We start from the raw sequence: 17,994 nt of genomic DNA on the forward strand, positions 1-17,994 counted from the left end.
CAAGAACTCTATTAAGTATTTGATACAATTACTAAGGTACATGAGAATAAGGGAGATGCTGCACTTAGCAATTGGACAAAAAAATCACCTATCTATAGGAATCACCTCCACATTAGCTTGTGTGGTAATGAATGCAGAGCTCTGGCTAGGAGAAAACAAAAGTCATGCCTGAGAAATACATGGTGGTCTACTGGTAAAATTATCAACAGGAGTTTTCTAAGGAGTGAGGCATGAGTCATTAATTATGAACCACGAACTACTTCTTCAAAAGTGTAAAGAAATATGCCAAAGCCACCAGAAAAGACTCATGAAAAGACTCATAAATGGGTACTTAAGAGAAAACAAAAACGTTCTTAGTCAAACACTGGTAGATAGGATGGGTGGTGCCTCCATCACAGCTTGGCCTCAATCCTTAACCCACTGAGGAATGAGAGTGCCTTGGCCAGGCCTGCCTTCAGTTCTGACCCAGCGACCTTAGAAGATTTGGGGTCATCCAACCTGGTCAGTTCTAGGACTAGAGACCCAGGGGTGTCAACACTTACTCCCTAGGACTCCCACAATGGAAGCTATTTGCACTTTGATCTCCCTGGGGCAAGGACACAAAACAACCTGCTTCTAGTCACAGACCACTCGCTGGGACAGTTTACTTTCTAATGAGTGAGACCAGCTTGGCTGGTCTCCCCACCCTACCCCAACCTCAGGCCTGGTAGAGGAAAACTTATGGAACTTACCATCTCCCAACTTTACTAGCAACAAGGGACTTGCACCTCACCCAGAAGTACCTTTTCCTTAGAGCTTTCTATAAGTTGCAGTATAGCCCTGTTTCTGAAGAAAAAGGTACTCTTACAGGTTATTGGTGGCCATGGAGGAATGCTTGCACAGACAACCTGCCTGGATCCTCACTGAAAGAAGAGTGAAAGATTCTGGCAAAAAGAACCAGTGACTGATTTGGCCTCCAGTGAAAACAGAAGTGTTCACCCTCTTCCTGGCCATTGTAGGTTCTAAGCAATTGAGATTTCTGTTTCACTCATGTAAAGTAAACATACCCAACAGGCTAGATCCATCCATCCCTTATATCCTTACAACACCTTGTGGGCCTCAGACAGCTTTGACTGCTGGAAAAATGAACATGAGAATGGGTCATTGGGACAGGCGATGTCTCCCCTCCTCTCCTTGACTTGGAAGTACTGTGTCAAGCAGTTCTTGATACACTATGGGACTGGTCAGCTTCTCAGCCTCTCACTCCCTCAAACAGCTAGAGTCACTTCTGTACTTAAAGCTGCCAGATACCTTGAGAAACTACCCTGGCAACCAGGAACTTGCACTCATCCTGTGAGCGCTGCTTCATTGCCAATTGAACTCTAAACACAGGGATCAGTGTTCCTGATACTGTTTCTGGGGAATGTGACTGAAATCCCTCTGATGGGACATGAGACAAGAACCTGTGGTTGTCTGAAGGAGAAGTAGCATCTGGATCTAGTTTTCTTTCTCTTCAGACTGCTTTTTTGCTACTTGCATGTTTTTGAGAGATTGAAAACTATAAAACTGGGCCAGGGGGAAAAACAACAACATTGGCACTTGTCATCCTCCTCTTCAAAATAGCAGAAAAACCATGAATTTAATACTCCTCTTGAGCACCAGTCCTATATTGCTAAGATTAAATCCTTCTGGCCAAATTTATATTTCAAATACACTGAAAGAATAAAAAGGATTCTAAAGAAGAATAAGGGCTCAGGGTATAAAATATATACTTCTTTATTTATACAAATAGGGTTTTAAAACAATCATATTTAAAAGAAATTTGCATTTTTACATTCACCATCAGTGAGTTCCTGACAGAGAAGGCTGAGCATGATGATACATAGCAAGGTCCCACTGCAGACAAAGTAGCTCAGGAAAGCACCATTTATTTGAGAAGCAGTAGGCAGGCTCTGGCATTCCTGTAGCACTGCTAGCAATGGGAAGTCTTAAACCTCTTCTTCCACAAGACTTCTTCAAATTCCCCCTGTTCATCAGCAGTGGCATCTTTGCATTGCTGGTATTTGGACACCGGGTCTTTGATGTTGCTCTCAGCCTCAGTGAATTCCGTCTCATCGATGCCCTCGCCTGTATACCAGTGCAAGAATGTCTTGTGCTGCAACATGGCACTGAACTGGTCTGAGGTGTGCTTGAAGGGTTCCTGGATGGCTGTGTTGTTGCCAATGACTGAGGCCAACATCGTGAGGCCATGTGGGGGGATGTCACACACAAGTGTCTTCACGTTGTTGGGGATCCATTCTGCAAAGTAGCTGCTGTTCTTGTTCTGCAAGTTGAGCATCTGCTCATCCACCTCCTTCATGGACATGCGGCCTCGGAAGATGGCAGCCGCTATCAGGTAGCAGCCATGGCGGGGATCACAGGTGACCATCGTTCTTGGTGTCAAACATCTGCTGGGTGAGCTTGGGCACTGGAAGAGCATTGTACTGCTGGCTGACATGGCTAGTCAGGGATGCAAGGCCAGGCATGAAGAAGTGCAGGCAGGGGAAGGACACCGTGTTCACGGCCAGCTTGCGCAGGTCTGCATTCAGCTGGGCAGGGAAGCACAGGCAGGTGGTGACCTTGCTCATGGTAGCCAACACCAGGTGGTTCAGGTCTCCATAGGTGGGCATGGGCAGCTTCAGGGTGCAAAATCAGATGTCATACAGGGCCTCGTTGTCAATGCAGAATGTTTCATCTGCAATTTCCACCAACTGGTGGACAGACAAGATGGTGTTGTAGGGTTAGGTGAGGATGATAGGGTTAGGTGGATAAAGGCTCAGCCCAGCACTGGGAACTAGAGTGTCTGGATGTTAGGGAGGAGGGGTGCCTGTTAGCCATCTCCCATGGACTATGATGACTTATCAAATATGAAGTTGTCTGGTCTGAAACTCTGGCCAAATGGTTCTGATCTCACTGAGTCTAAGGTGCCAGTGTCCAACATCTTGGGCAAGGGTATGACACTGAAGGTGTTCATGATGCTGTCTGGGAACTCCTCTCGGATCTTGTTGAGAATCAGGGTGCCCATGCCTGACCTGGTGCCACCTCCCAGGAAGTAGGCCAGCTAGAAACCCTGGAGACAGCCACACCTTTCTGCTCACCACTTCCAGCACTGACTCCACCAGCTCGGCTCCCTCTGTGTAGTGGCCCTTGGCCCAGTTATTGCCTGCCCTGTTCTGGCCTATCAGACACAAAGACATGATGAGACACATACTCCAGGAATAATGACTGTGCTATATGCATTGTGAAGACTATAGGCTCCTCTGAGCAACTTTGGCTATTAGTTTAGATACACTTTGGTGAAATAAAGGAAATGTTTTCTTTTTTGGGATCCAGTCGTGGGCCTGAACTCTGGGCCTGGGCACTGTCCCTCAGCTCTTCAGCTCAAGGCTAGTGCTCTACCACTTAAGCCACAGCACCACTTCTGGCTTTTTTTCCTGCTTATATGGTGCTGAGGAATCAAACTCAGGGCCTCATGCATGCAAGGCAAGCACTGTACTGCTGAGCCACCTTCCTAGCCCCCAGGAAATGTTTTCAATGTATCTGGGACCCTATAAATCACCCAGGTTCTAAAGAAAGTAAAGACAATGTGGAGGAAGATACATTTTAACCCAAACCACGTACTTCTCAAAATGAACAGAGCCTGGGGATGGGAAGGGCTCTCAGTGGTAGAGTGCTTGCCTCACATGCACAAGGCCCTGGGATCGATTCCTCAACACCACATAAACAGAAAAAGCCAGAAGGGATGCTGTGGTTCAAGCGGTAGAGTGCTTACCTTGAGCTGAAGAGCTGAGGTACAGTGCTCAGGCCTAGAGTTCAAGCCCCACAACCGACCAAAAAAAAAATGAACAGAGCCTGCCTCAATACTGGAAAAGTACTTACTTTCACAGGAGGAACAGGAGAACAGAATAGTCAGAGGGAAGCTAAGCTGCAAGCATTTGTCTGCACCTTGCTCATACATAGCTGTGCTTTGATTTCTGGTGTCCTGAAGTGGTTCCCTGTTATTGCCAGGTATTTGAAATGGCCAGCAGTGCTGAAACCTTGTTGGAGGCATTCCCTGCTCGCTGTTCATTCCCTTCAGAGGCTGTTTGCAGACTGGCACTTATCTGTGCTGATTGAGTGGCCAGGGTCATGACTCCCGTGGACTGAAATAGGTGGGTTAGGTGAGGATGATATCTAGATGGATAAAGGCTCAGCTCAGCACTGGGAACTGGAGTGCCTGGATGTTAGGAAGGAGGGGTGCCTGTTAGCCATCTTCCATGGACCATGCTGACATACTAAATATGAAGTGTCTGGTCTGAAACTCTATGGTTCCAATCCTACTGAGTCTAAGGTGCCAGGCTCTACATCCACCATGATGGCCTGAGGAACATATTTGTTGCCTGTGGGAACAAGATTTGACTTAGGCCTATACTTGACAAGGAGCTTAGGGGCAGAGCTTATGATTCTAAGTGGCACTCAGCATTCATTACAGAAATTACAGCATTTCAGACATGGAAACAGAAAAGATATCTTGAGAATGAATCACCATGCAAGAGGCTTCAGCAACTTTAAGGACGTTTGCAGTTGTCTATTTCCATGCATTTCATTCCTTTGCTTTGGGCATGGTGGCTGAAATCTCAGCTACTCAGGAGGCAAAGATGAGCATCAGGCTTTGAGTCTAATGGGGCAAAAGAAAGATGACAACACATTTTTTTGTTGTTGTTGTTCATGGTGGGGCTTGAACTCTGGGCCTGGGCGCTGTCCCTCAGCTCTTCAGCTCAAGGCTAGCACTCTATCACTTGAGCCACAGTCTCACTTTCAGTTTTCTGAGTTGTTTATTGTAGATAAGGGTCTCAGGGACTTCCCTGCCCAGGCTGGATTTGAACCATGATTCTCATTTCTCAGCCTCCTGAGTAGCTAGGATTACTGGTGTGAGTCATCATTGCCTATCAGTAAGAAGCTTTCTCTTTTTTGTTAATTTTATTTTTATTGTAAAGGTGCTGTATAGAGGAGTTACAGTTACATGAGTAAGGAAATGAGAACATTTATTGTCGAACATTGTTACCCACTCCTTTGTTGTTCTCCCTATCCCTTCCCTTCCCTAATTAAAAGTAGCTAGGTGCAGAGCACCAGTGGCTCATGCCTATAATCTTAGCAACTGTGGAGTTGGAGATCAGAGGATCACTGTTCAAAGCCAGCCTGGGCAGGAAAGTCTGTGAGACTCTTATCTCCAATAAACTAATAGAAAACCAGAAATGGCACTGTGGCTTAAGTGGTAGGGCTGCTTGTCTTGAACAGAAGAGTTGGGGCACAGTGCATAGGCCCAGAGTTTAAGCGCCACTGCCGACAAAAAAAACAAACAAGCAAAACAAAAGAGCCAGGTGTGGCTCTTCAGCAAGTAGATGTAGGGGGAATTCAAGTATAATGCTTTTCTAGGGAAAATACATAAAATACATATTTCTTGTGTTATAATGTTTCAATAATTGTTATCAAATAGCACATTTCCCTATATTCTAATACTCAGAGCAACTTTGGGCAATTACTTGTAATTTGCCATTTAACCTGATTTTTCAAAAGGGATATCAGTTACAATGATATAAACATGAGTTTGAGACTGCCCCCTTCCTAAACAATCACATGAAGAAAACTGGCCATCCTGCCTGATATATAGAATCTAATAAAGACACAACATAAAATACTGTTCATAGGAGTGACACAATCCCACACAACAACTCTCAACCAAGGAACCACAAGATTAAAGTCTTATATCTTACTTAAGCAATATTAACACAAAATACCAAGGTGGGGACATCCCCAAATGTAGATCCATAGAACTCAAATACATTAAATAGCTCTGTCCTTTTGTTTGCACTTTTTCATTTGTTTATTACAGAGGAAAACCAATTATCTATGATTCTGTTTGTATACAATAATATAGAATGGAAACTCTTTATATAAAATTAAATGAATTTCACATTGACAGTTACAAAAACTGAAAATCTACTCTGTAGACTTCAGAAAGGTTGTTTGTATTAGGAAAGACAATATGAATCATTTAAAAGCAGTGTTTACACATTATTATTGGGTTTTTCTACATCACAACAATGTTTTTTACTTTAAAAACCTTAAAAAGAATTTATTGTTGGCTAAGTATTCATATTCAAAATGCTGAAGTCCAGAAGTGTTATAGATTTCAGGGTGAGACACTTTATTTATGCTTTGTGATTTGGACTATTCACATATATATTAGTGACTGAACATCCCTCTTTACAATTTTAAAATTTTCAATTAAAAAAATTTTTTTTAGAAATTTAATCTGTATTTTAAAGAGGGCAATGCAACTGGGCTCTGGTTGCCGAAGGGTGAAATTCTAGCTACTCAAAAGTCTGAGATCTTAGGATCGCAGATTGAAGCCAGCTGGGGCAGGAAATTATGGGAGACTCTCATCTCCAAGAAACTACCTGAAATAGTTGGTGCCATGCCACCTCCTGCGGAGTCTGCATGAGATCCCCTTAGACAAAGAGCTTTAAGGAAGCATGCCTGCAGGAAGGGGGTGTTGGTTCAAGGCTTCCCATACACTTGGCTGCACCTTTATAGCCTCTAACTTTATTCTTACTATATTCTTCTTGGCTGTACATTCGTTGCTTTTATTCTCATTTTGGCTATTTTCTATTAATCTGTGAACAGAGCATGTTGTTTCTTTCCAGTCCAATAGAGAGGGCTTCTTTAAATAATAAAGACTAGGAACAAAGATTAAATGTGGGTGATGCCCCAATCAATCTATCATCTGATGTGATGCTGCCTCCAAAAACTCCTACAACTTCACAAGCGGTTTTGCAGCTCATGCATAGTAAACATAAAAACTTAAAATTTCCAAATATGTTACAACAAGCAGAATTAATGAATTAAACTAAGCTAGAAGGACTTATCCCAGAAGCCCAGAGAGTTCTAAAAAAAGGATCCCCTGATAATAAAAGGAAAGAAAGATTGAAGAGATGAAGGACAATGCCTATGCCCAGAGTAGAAGCCCCATGACAACAACAAAAAAAAATCCAGGTGTGGCTACTCAGCAAGTACAGGTAGGGGGAATTCAGTAAAAGGCTTTCCTGAGGAAATTCACAAGTGTATACTCAAAATATATGGTGGAGTGGCTCAGGTGGATACAACACTTGACTTACAAGATCGAGGCCCCAAATTTGAACTACAATACCACCCTAAGAAAGGCAGGAACTCCTTCCTTGTCATTAATATTCCTCGGGGACCTATTCTGCCACAGTATTGGAAGCCAGATGGGAGATATTCACTAGCTGCCTCATTGTAATACACCTCGATTCTCTGCAGCTGTAAGCTGCTGTCTACATAGTAGTTGCCAGTGCAGTCAATGTTGTGCTCATCGCTTAGCATTTCCCAAAACTGAGATGGAAATAGAAGTGTATTATGGCCTAGAATGTTAACTGTCCAAACAATGGACTTTAAAATAACTATAAGAAACCCAAGTCCTGTTGACACAAATATTTTTGTAAAAAAATTAGATTTTTTAAATTAAAAAAAGCACAAAAATTGATGGTATTTTCGTTTTGTTGATCTCTTTTCTATCTGGCTGAATAGAAGACATCTGCGTTCTCCTATGAGTATTCCATCTTATGGGATACCATATTCTGTTTGGATTCTATGACGAGAACCTGGCCTTATATGGACATGAAGTTGCCAAAGCAGTAACTTGAAGACTCAGCTAGAAGGCTCTCCAGAACCCCAAGGGTCCTCAGAGCATACACCGACAACCACTGATTTAGTAAACACCCAACTTAAGGGAACTGAGATAGGGCATAAAAACTCAGAGAAATTTGCATTAAGGTGGACGAACTGTTCTCAATTATCTGATACTCATCAGCTGACAAAAAGGGAATCCTCTGTATCTGTCAGCTCAAAGACACTGCACTCCTTTCATTCAAATCAGACCAAAAATGCATTAGTCTATTCCCAGGAAACTAAGTACAATGACTTGAGTCTCAGGTAAGACTAAGACATGCAAGAGAGTTGAAACCACCCCAGCCTTGCTTAAAAAACCACACCCACCTGGGCCACACAAATTAGGGAAATTGGGGAAACTATCTGGGGGACTTGATTTCCAGGAGGTTAGGGACTACTATGGTGCCCCACCTACCTCAGCCTAGACATGACCACTACCACCTGCACCCTCCAACCCCATCCTCTTCCTCCTCATCCCCCTAAATTTGAGACTAGGATCCTAGGCCAGTGTCATGCTCCCCTTTGGGCCAATCTGGTTGCCACTGTGGCTTGCCTCTATGTACACGATTTCCCTCATGGTGTAAGACTGCAGAGCAGTTGGATGCATGTCCTCAGCAGTGGTGTACACAGAGGCAAACAGGTAGGACTGGGGAGCAGGAATCTGACACAGCCAACTCAGATCCCCATTTAAACCTCTGGTTGTTACAGGGGCAGAGGAGATAGGGTGGACTTGATAGGCAGAGCCAGTAGGTGCTCCAACTCAGTCTCCCTACTGCTGGGTAATCAGAGATAGCTACCTGTTATCACTTAGCCCTGGCATCCAGCTGTCAGCCTCAAGTCAATTAGCACAGCTGCCACTCTATTTGGAACCTCTTGTCACACTGCCATCCACCTCCCACCTTGACTCACAAGAGAGGCTGAACCCTGGGATACAGGAAGCAAGAGGAGGGGCTTCCTCTACACAAGGTACTTGTGCCAGAAGCCAAGAACAAGCCTACCTTCTATTTTTGATAGGAGGGCCTAGAACTGAAGGGGCACGTTCAGCTGTGATCCCAAGAACAAGCACAAACTGTTGGATTCCATGACTGATTTCCATTCTGGGAAGAGTCAGGAGCTTAGGGCCTTGCCTAAAAAAAGAAAACTCAGGTTTTCTTTTCTTTTCTCTTAAAAGCAGCTTGCTTTATTACTTAAGCCATAGGTCTACTACAGTCTACTTTTTGTTTCATTTGGCTTCTGCTCCGAGTGTGAGAACTCGGCTCCTGCTCTGTGTGTGTGTGTGTGTGTGTGTGTGTGTGTGTGTGTGTGTGTGTGTGTGTGTGTGTGTGTGTGTGTGTGTGTGTGTGTGTGTGTGTTTGGCCGGAGCTTGAAATTAAGGCCTGGTGACTCTTTCTGAGATTTTTACTATTATTGAGATTAGGTGATTACCTAAATTTCTCTTATTTCAGAATATTGTGGAATAGTGATATTTAGTTGAAGTCACAAACATATTTTAACCTTCACAATGCAAATTGTCATTATTATGGTCGATAAAGTTTGTGAATTCTATAAGCTTTGACAATACAATTCTATAAGCTTTGACAATACAATTATTTCTTCCAGGTGATATATACATTTCTTTCCTTTTGCTTATTGTAAGACATTCTGTCTTTCACTCTCATTCCTCTCCTCTCTTTCTGAGGTTTTATTGATTTACTTAGTTAACTGAAGGGTAGATGGCTCTACTACTTGAGCCACAGCTAAACTTCTGCCTTTTTTAAGTGATTAATATGAGGCAAGAATCCCATGGGTAGTCCAGGGCAGTACAGAGAGGCTTGAAATCTGAGGATCAGAGTTCAAAGTCAGCCTGGGCAGGAAAGTCAATGAGACTCTTATCTCCAGTCAACCTAATAGGTGGAAGATAGTAGAGCTGTAGCCTTGAGCAAAACACTTCAATTTTAAGTCCCTCGACTGAACACACTGAAGCAAGTTTCATGGACTTTCCTGTCCAGTATGGCTTTGAACCATGATCTGCAGATTTCCGTTTCCTTAAGATTCAGAATTATAAGTGTGAGTCAACATTTACAAATCTTTAGTTACCTCTTCTTTCACCTTTTCAGTTATTTATTATTTCTTTCTTTCTTTTTGGCATTTGTTATTAGGCGCTAGCTCTTATGCTGTTTTTTTTGTTTCCCTTGAAACTACCATTCCCTACAACTTCGACCACAGGTAAACTACAGGCTGTTTTTCTTTTTTGCAGCTCTTTTTCTAGGGCTTAAACTCAGGTCACAGTGACTGAGGTTCTATTTTTTTTTTTAATTGAGTGGTGGTTCTTATGTCTTGAAATTAAGTCATGATGACTTTCCTTGAGGTTTATTTATTTTTACCTTAATAGTAGCTGGTTTCACTACTTGAGCCATAGCTCAACTTTTGCATTTTTTGTGGTTAATAAGAGATTAGAATATCAATAGAAAGTCAAGAGCATTACAGAAAGGACTGAAATCTGAGAATCATGTTTCAATGCCAGTCTTGTGCAAGAAAGTCAATGAGACAATTATCTCTAATAAACACCAAGAGGTTGGAAGAAGTAGACCTGTAGCCATGAGCAAAACATAGCAAGTTCAAGCCCCCATACTGAACACAGTAAAATATGTCTCCTGTACTTTCCTGCCTGGGCTGGCTTTGAACCACAGTCCTCAGTTTTCAGTAATCTGAGCAGGTAGAATTACAGTTTTGATTTAGAAAACCTTAATATGCTCCTTTTCTACCTTTTCATTTATTTGATTGTCCCTTCCCCCTTTTTCAAAGTTCATGTCCTTTATTATTAGGGCCTACTCATTTATGCTCAGTATTTAATTAATTAATTTATTGATATTGTCAGTTGTGGGGCTTGAACTCAATGCTTAGGAACTGTCCATCAGGGACACAACAGGCACACTACTATTTTTAGACACAGTGCCACTTCTACTTAGTTGGAAAAAACAGTCACCAGGGGACTTTTTTTTTATTGTAAAGATACTATACAGAGGGTTACAGTTACATGAGTGAGGTAATGAGTACACTTCCTCTTGAACATGTTACCCCCTCCATTGTTTTCCCCCTACCATCCCTTCCTTCCTTACCTTCCCCGAGGTTCTTTTTTTTTTTTTTTTTTGATTGTGATTAAGTGATTACATAATTTCCGGAATTTCACAGTATTGTGGAATAATGATGCTCATTTAAAGTCACAAGTTCATTCTAACTTTCCTGGAGCAAATTGTCTATCACAGTCTATAACATATAACGGTGTTCACATGTTATACACCATACATGTGATCAGCAGCATGGGGATATTTAGTAGTGGTTCAACCAGATGAGTGGGAGTTCTTTGTTTCTTAAGTCCTGTTAGTTTTGTCATATCACCTAACATTTTGGATTTAGCATCCACTTATCAGGGAGACCATGTTCCGTTTGTCTCTTTGCTCTTGGCTTACCTCGCTCAACATGATTCCTTCTAGCTCCATCCATTTCCCTGCAAATTCCATTATTTTGTCATTTCTAATGGTTGCATAATATTCCATTGTGTATAGATACCACAATTTTTGGATCCATCCATCTGTGGTGGGGCATCTGGGTTGTTTCCATATCCTAGCTATTTGAACAGTGCTGCAATAAACATGGAGGTGCACGTGTCCTTGTATATTGGTTACCAGGGGACTTTTTAGCCGAGGCTGGCTTCCAAATGTGATTCTCAGATCTAAGCTTCCTGAGTAGCAAGGATTACAGGCATGAGCCAGAGGCACCTGGCTTGTTTTTTTTTAGATCAAAACTAGCAGGCTCTACATTTAGGCCACACTACTTCACTGTCCATGAGATTTTTGGCCTTTTGTTTTTTGCTCAAAGCTAGCAGGAACAAAAACTCAACTCTTGAGGTCTTTTTTTTGGGGGGGGGTGGAGGCTTGAATTCAAGGCCTAGTGACTGTCGCTGAGGGTTGTTTTGTTTTGTTTTGGGTATTTTGTTTTTCATTTCAAAGCTAGCAGGCTCTACTACTTGAGCCTCAGCTCAACTTCCACCTCTATTTTTCTTTTAGTGGTTAATAGTAGATAAGAGTCCCATGGGAACCAAGGCACTACACAGTATCCTAAAATCTAAGGATTACAGTTTAAAGCCAGCCTGCGCTAGAAAGTCCATCAGTCTCATCTCCAATTAAGCACATGATACAGGAAGTAGTATTTTTAAACTTGAGTAAAAACCCTCAAGTTCAAGCCCATGTCTAGCACACTCAAAAAGAAGTTAGTTGGACTTTCCTGCCCAGGCTGGATTCGAACTGTGATCTTTACATTTCAGCTTGGATTAAAGATATGAGTCTATATTATAAAAACTAATTGGCTCTTTTCTTCTTCACATACATTTATTTATTTGTTGGTTCTCTGTCTTGTTTTTAGGGCCTCACCAATCTTGCTGAAAGATAGAATGCTCTAAAACTTTAGTAACAGTTGCAATTTGGTTCATTTTTTGGTTTTGGTGGTTAGTAGGAGGTAAGTATAGACACTCCCACAAGGTCCTGACTTATACTGATTGCGATTCATTGTCAGGGGACAAGGAAAGTTCATGAGACTCATCTCAAATTAACCTCCAAAACATTGGAAATGGTCAAGTAAAAACTTGTAGATCATATCCCAGAAAGGAACACACACACAGTCATACACACACACACACACACACACAATGGGCTTTTTACACACACACACACACACACACACACACACACACACACACACACACACACACACACACACACACACACACACACAATGGGCTTTCCTGTCCTGGCTGCCTTGGAATAGTAATGCTCGATTTCAGTGTTTTGAGTAGCTAGAATTTCAAATGTGAGCCACCAGTTTCTTGTTAATTTTTTATCATTTTTAAGACTCTGCTCTCTTGCACTTTTTTAAAAAATTTATTTTGTGGTTGTCTTAGTGCTAGATCTGTTTTTCACTTACATTTTTTAAAACTTTTTTTCTTAGCTTTTTCTTAGCTTTTTTTATGTTCAAGGTTGCTGCTCTGCCACTTCAGCCACAGTTCCACTTCTCTTTGCTGATTAGTTGGGAATAGGAGGCTCATTGACTTTCCTGCCCAGGCTGGCTGTGAACCACAGTCCTCAGATTTGAGGATACTGTGTAGTGCCCTTGGCTTCCTGTGAGACACTTCTGTCCTATTTACTACCAAAAGATAAAGAGAGTGGGGCTGAAGTTGATCTGTGGTTCAAATAAGAGAGCCTGCTAGCTTTGAATTAAAAAAAATACTTGGAAGTCGAATTCTGGTACTAATTGTACACTATTCAAACAAAACAAAACGAAAAAAAAAACAAAAACAACTTATGTGCAGTGACCAGGTAATAAGGATTCCTAACTGATAACCTGAACTCATTTCCCAAAGCCTTTTTTAGACATATATGGTCATTTGTGTCAGCTGAGGAGAGATTAAAGAACAAGGCTTTACAGGCCAGTTACTCAGGACTTGGAAATCAGGATCCATTGGCAAAGCTTTTCAGAAAATGACTAAAAACTCACTCTTCACAATTCCAAATGGTTCTTCCCTCTGTGCAAGGGAAAGAGGGATGAGAAGGAAGAAATATGGGAACTAAGAAACCTCAAACAAGTTAAGTTATGTTAACTTTATTAGATAAAGTAAAACATAGGTGTACGGTGTGCAATCCAGAAAAGGACATGTCACCTCTGTGTGGATCCCAGTTAATTTAGTTAATCGATGGTAAAGAGTAAAATCCATTATTGTATTTATAGAAAGGATGTACATGGCAGGCAAGTCAGTTCACTAACCTCAAGGATTTTGAACATAAAGGAGTGAAAGTGTTTGACTGTGTTTGGGCAACAGGAAGGAAAAGAGCTGAGGAGGACTGAGATGTGCAGACATTCCCCAAGAAAGATTTCACTGACATCAAGTCTTCAGATGCATGCTGGTTGCCAGTGGCTTATGCCTGTAATCCTACTCAGAAGGCTTAAATCTGAGGATTGTGGTTTGAAGCCATCTGGGATAAGAAAGTTTGTAAGTCTTTTATGTTTTACAACTCAAGAATATTCATATTTGTTGCTAATTGCAACCCAAGGCAGTGCAATAGGATACCAAGCTGAAGAAAATTAGAAAATAGACAGGTATAGAGAAAAAGAAAAAATAATCAATGAGGACCCAGGGTCCCAAGGCTTACTGGCTCCTGGGCCCCAGGTCACACAAGCAATCATATTTATTTGAATTCACACTGGGAAGGTTACCATGGATACATGCAAAAATGAAGCTTCTATATTGCAATCAGAGCCACCACAATGAGTGAGAAACACTGGTTCCCTTTTTGTTTTGAGAAAGGAGAATGCAACCTAGAGAAAATCCAGACATTTGGTCTATTTTATCTAGCTTCCTAGGTTAAATTGTCAATTCTTTTACCTCCCAGGCTTCAAGGCCTTTAAAGCACTATGGAAGGGGGCAATAGCTTAACCCTCTCCAGAGGTATGCTTTTTTTTTTTTTAATTGTGAAAATACCATACAGAGGAGTTACAATTACATTGGCAAGATAGTGAGTACATTTCTTATCAAGCATTCTTGCCTCCTCCTTTGTTTCCCCTTACCATCCCTTCCCCTCTCAACCCCCCTTCCCTTCCCCTCTCAACCCCCCTTCCCTTCCCCTACCCCCCACCGAAGTTGTAAAGTTTGTTTTTCAACATAACATCTTATAAATTTCATTGTTGTAATGGGGTCACCTGTAACCCTATTTATATATTTATTTATTTTTTGATTTTTTTATTGTGAAAATACCATACAGAGGAGTTACAATTGCATGGGCAAGATAATGAGTACATTTCTTATCAAGCATTGTTGCCTCCTCCTTTGTTTTCCCTTCCTATCCCTTCCCATCTCCCATCCCTCTCCCCATTCCTCTCCCCACCCCTCCCTCCCGCTCTTCCTACCCCCCCTCCAAAGTTGTAAAGTTCGCTTTTCGACATAACGTGTTGTACATCTCATTGTTGCAATGGATCCACTAGTATCCCTATTTAAACAATTTGTTTTTCTTCCCTTCCTTTCCACAAATTATACCAACATCAAATACAGTGAAAGCAGGGCTAATACCATGGGGGAGGTACATACAAAGCAACAAAGAAATCATTTTATAAATATGTTGGAGGGGCTGGGAAGGTGGCTCAGTGGTAGAGCGCTTGCCTTGCATGCATGAGGCCCTGGGTTCGATTCCTCAGCAGCACGTAAGCAAAAAGAAAAAAGCCGGAAGTGGCGCTGTGGCTCAAGTGGTAGAGCGCTAGCCTTGAGCTGAAGAGCTGAAGGAAAGCGCCCAGGCCCAGAGTTCAGGCCCCACGACCAGATCCAAAAAAAAAAAATTAAAAAAAAAAAAATATGTTGGAAACAATCTCAAGAAAGAAAAAAAAAACATTTGAATCCTTATCTTGGGATTCATTTCACCTAACATCAACTTGTCTCACAGTTTCTGTTTGTCTCAGACATATACTAGTTGTTTCAAATAAGGGAAACCATGGGACCTATATTTCTTTGGGCGTGGCTTACTTCACAGAGCTGTGTTTTAACCTTTCCATGGTCAGCTCTCAGCTTTCTGAGTACTATTGAGGTGGTGTTCCAACCTCTCAAACCTTTTCCAGGTTCAACAGCTCAGCTTGAGTCTCCTACACCTATTAATATTAATAGTATGGATTACAAACAGTAAAAAGAGAAAAATAACATTATACATTTAAACAGAAATAACTGACTGCATTCATTTATCCAGGAAAAAAAATTTAGCACTGCTGTTTAAGTCACTAATAACACTTTTTTTAGATATACTTTCATAGCTTTCATAAAACTTCCTATATAGTCCTTAGAGTGTCTTTTTACCTCCCATTTTTATTTATTGCATTTGCATAGTAGTATATCATCCTTAAAATCATATCACCTCATAATTTAAGTTTATCTTGTAAGTAAATACTTGTGAGACTCCAATAAAATATCAAAAAAGCTGAAAGTGGAGCTGTGGCTTAAGAGCTATAGTACAAGCCTTGAGCAAAAGAGGCTCAGAAGTTGAATCCCTAGTGTCCACACATACACCTCCCCCCACCCCAGACCCCACACACAATCAGATGATAATGTCTATGAAGTTCTTCCTTAGGATGATCTTGGTGATGTCAGCAACTGTATCAAGTTTCTATCTCTCTTCCATGCATTTGTGGTTGTAGACAGCAGAGTCGCTGTAGTATAACACTTGTCTAAGACCTGGCATTAGCAAAGGCTATCATGTAACATATCCAACATAATGTCCAGCTCTCTTGATGGGACCCATGTACTCTTCAACTCGCTTTCCCATCCTCTGTGCCACCTGCTGCAATGATTCACTATCCACACCAAATAAGCTTTTATAACCTTTCCCTAATTATCTGAATACTGGATGCCAGAGATGTCACGGAGACGCTCTGTGGCTATTCCCCTCCCCTGACAGTCCATTTTACCTCCTATGCTCTCCTCACAGATGTGGGCAATGGTCTCTGAGAGACTTTGTGGCTCATCTTGGAGAGATTTAGTTTCATGTATCCATAAGCTTTGGGAAATCATGCAGTGAAGGGTCCAGGTTAGGAACATAGCTCCTCCTTCTGGAGGTTTTCCTGTATGTTCTCTTGGCCATTGAACAGAAGTGGGGACTCTGAAAGGGAACTTATATGGTGTTCTCTGTCTGTCTTGGTCCATATAACATAGAACCACTTTCCCATCCCTTTAATGATTTAGACATGTTCCATGTGATTTGTGCTGCACTGCTCTCAATGTAGTAACAATGTAGAGGACACAACTGGATGTTGTGTGGTAGCTGTCCATACTTGGGCATGAGTCCCCTTCCAGGGAAGGCCCATAACTCCATGCTGGGAAAGTGAGAGGAAGATTAGCTGGCTTATATCTGTGTAGTCTGAATGACCCCAGGAGGCATTGAGGCCTCCTCTTCATGTCCATGTCCCCTCAGCATATTGATAAAGAATGACACACCATGCCCAATCATCACCAAAATGCTCACCTGGTCCTGGGCATTATCACCACTGTCTCACCCACTTCTAGCAAATTCCCTTTTTCAAGGCATTGCCAATCCTCCTCCTTGCATTCTCAGTTAAAATACTGCTGTCCATGAGTAAAGAGCAGAAGACAAGGAAGCAGGTACCCTAGGGAAAGTAAATACTGGACCTCTTCCATGGTGAGAAGATAATGCAACCTGCAACTATAGAAAAGCGAAGGAGTTAAGATGGTTGTGCAAATAGTTTGTGCAGAAAAAATGCCAGACACAGTATGCCCTGTTCAGAGTTTCAGTCCATAATCGTTTCTAACAAAGACATCTCAGGTACAGATAAACCAAGTTCATAGTGTCTTTCCTTCTTTTATTCTGTGCCTTTCTGGGGCTTGCAATCAGGAAATGGATACTATCCCTGTAGTTTATGTTTTTTCCCTCAAGACTACTGCTTTACCACTGGAGCCACAACTCTACTTCGAGATTTTTTTTGTACATAATTGGAGATAAAAGTCATATAGGCTTTCCTACCCAAGTTGGCTTCAATCACTGATCCTCAGCCTCATGAATAGCTAGGATTACAGGCTTGGCACTGAGCCTGGAAGCAATACTCTTCCTTTTTTATTTCCTTTTCTTTATTTTTTTGTCAGTTATGGGTCTGAATTCTGGGCTTGGGAACTGTCCCTCATCTCTTCAGATCAAGGCTAGTGCTCTACCACTTGAGCCACAGCGTGCCTTCCAGCTTTCTTTCTACTTATATGGTACTGAGGAATTGAATTCAGGGCCTCACGAATGCAAGGCAAGCACTCTACCATTGAGCCACCTTCCCAGCCTCATCTTTCCTTTTCTTAAAAAATATTATTAGGAATATGATGTTCAGAGGGGTAATAGTTAAGTCAATTAAATTAAACAGTTGTCAGGTAATGAATACATTTTTTGGGGACAATTACACCCCTTCCCTTGCTCTCAGTTTATCCCTCCCACTGTGGCTTTGCTGCCCAGGGTGACTTTGAACCACAATCCTCAGACATCAGTCTGCTGATGAGCTAGGATTAGAGGCTTGAGCTTTAAAGTCAGGATGACTGTTCTGAAGGTTGTTCTATATTGCCTATGGGCTGTGGGCCTGAATGGACTTAGGCAGTGAATGCCAGGCAGGTCTGTCATCCAGAAGCATGTGTCCTACTTAAGCCTGACTGGTTCTCAGAACAGATAGGTGATGCTTTCAGAGCAAGAA

General features: G+C 41.9%; 1 pseudogene; it reads right to left on the reverse strand.

Moving 5' to 3' along the window:
• Positions 1 to 976: 976 nt before the first annotated feature.
• On the reverse strand, positions 977 to 8,323 carry LOC122127588 (annotated as a pseudogene).
• Between the last annotated feature and the right edge of the window lie 9,671 nt (positions 8,324 to 17,994).

Source organism: Dipodomys spectabilis, unplaced genomic scaffold (assembly GCF_019054845.1).
Source record: "Dipodomys spectabilis isolate Male_0828 unplaced genomic scaffold, ASM1905484v1 ptg000304l, whole genome shotgun sequence".
Lineage (NCBI taxonomy): Eukaryota > Metazoa > Chordata > Mammalia > Rodentia > Heteromyidae > Dipodomys > Dipodomys spectabilis.